General features: G+C 42.7%; 1 non-coding gene across 1 annotated transcript; it reads left to right on the top strand.

Moving 5' to 3' along the window:
• The first annotated feature begins 679 nt into the window (after positions 1–679).
• On the top strand, positions 680–786 carry LOC141687627 (small nucleolar RNA R71). Its single transcript, XR_012561117.1, has one exon. It is a non-coding gene; the product is annotated as a small nucleolar RNA R71 (small nucleolar RNA).
• Positions 787–1,521: the final 735 nt, after the last annotated feature.

The raw sequence follows: 1,521 nt of genomic DNA, 5'->3' as shown, positions 1-1,521 counted from the left end.
GAGCACTGCATTGGCTATTTGACCAATTTGATTTTCCAAGGTCTTGATAGAAACCGCCTGACTTTTGCACAATAGCTTAAGTTCCTCAAAATCAACACTAAAGGGTGGAGCTGCACCTCCTTGTTGAGGATAAGTTTGCCATTGAACATAATGATGTGGTTGCTGGAATCCAGGTGGATTAAACAGCTTACTTACGCCTTGTTGATATGGTTGCTGAATAACATTTTGATTATTACTCCAGCTGAAATTTGGATGATTTCTGTTGTTAGGATGATAATTAGCTGACACAGGCTGCTGTTGTCGCTGATAATTGTTCACATACTGAACAGATTCATTAACAAGAGAACACTGATCCGTAGTATGCGAACCTGCACAAAGCTCACAGACCATAGCTATCTGATTGACTCCATAGGTAGCTAGAGAATCGACCTTCATAGACAGCGCTTGGAGCTACGCTACAATAGCTGTGGCTGCATCGACTTCCAGAATACCTGCTACCTTTCCAGGCATCATCCTTTGAGTTGGGTTTTGATGCTCATTTGCAGCCATAGTCTCAATAAGATTATAAGCCTCAATATAGCTTTTGGCCCACAAGGTGACTCCAGCTGCTGCATCGGGCATGGGCCGAGATTGGGCCCCTAAACTATTATAGAAACCAGTGATCACCATCCAATCAGGCATTCCATGATGTGGACACTTTCACAACATCTCCTTGTAGCACTCCCAAGCTTCACACATAGATTCTGTAGGTTGCTGCGCAAACTAAGTAAGAGCACTCCTCATAGCCGCAGCCTTCGCCATTGGATAAAACTTCACCAGAAAATTTTGCACAAGATCTTGCCAAGTAGTGATAGACCCAGCTGGTTCAAAATGTAACCAGTCCTTAGCTTTATCCCTCAGAGAGAATGGGAAAAGCCTCAGCTTGATAGCCTCATCAATCATACCATTATATTTCAAAGTACTGTAGATCTCGACAAAATTCCTGATGTGCATGTTGGGGTCTTCAGTCGCAGCACCTCCGAAAGAAACAGAATTCTGCACCATCTGAATAGTGCCCAGCTTAATTTCAAAGGTGTTAGCCTGAATAGTCGGATGAAGAATGCTTGACTGAATGTCATCAATTTTAGGCCGAGAAAAGTCCATAAGAGCTGGATCTGCCGGAACAGTACGATCACCCATGATTAATGGTTCTTTCTGCTCACTTTCTGAATCCGAATCTTCAAAATCTATCTTCTTCGGAATATCAAGAACTTCGTCTGTCTCCTCAGCTGTATCTAAAGTCCTCTTGCAAGTACGAGAACGAGTTTGCATAAACGCTCGCTAAAGTACTTGAAACACAACCGGAAACAATAAGTAACACGTCTTAATCACCGAGTCTTAATGACCAATGATGGTAAGTACATAAACTAAACAAATACGCCGAGTCCCCGGCAGCGGCGCCAAAAACTTGTTAGGGCAAAACACGCGCTAATAACACACGCAAGTATACGTGTTCGCAAGTAATATAAAATACTTTCTAGT

This window comes from Apium graveolens, chromosome 9, assembly GCF_009905375.1.
Source record: "Apium graveolens cultivar Ventura chromosome 9, ASM990537v1, whole genome shotgun sequence".
NCBI classification, from domain to species: Eukaryota; Viridiplantae; Streptophyta; class Magnoliopsida; order Apiales; family Apiaceae; genus Apium; species Apium graveolens.
This window is presented reverse-complemented; position numbering and strand designations above follow the sequence as displayed.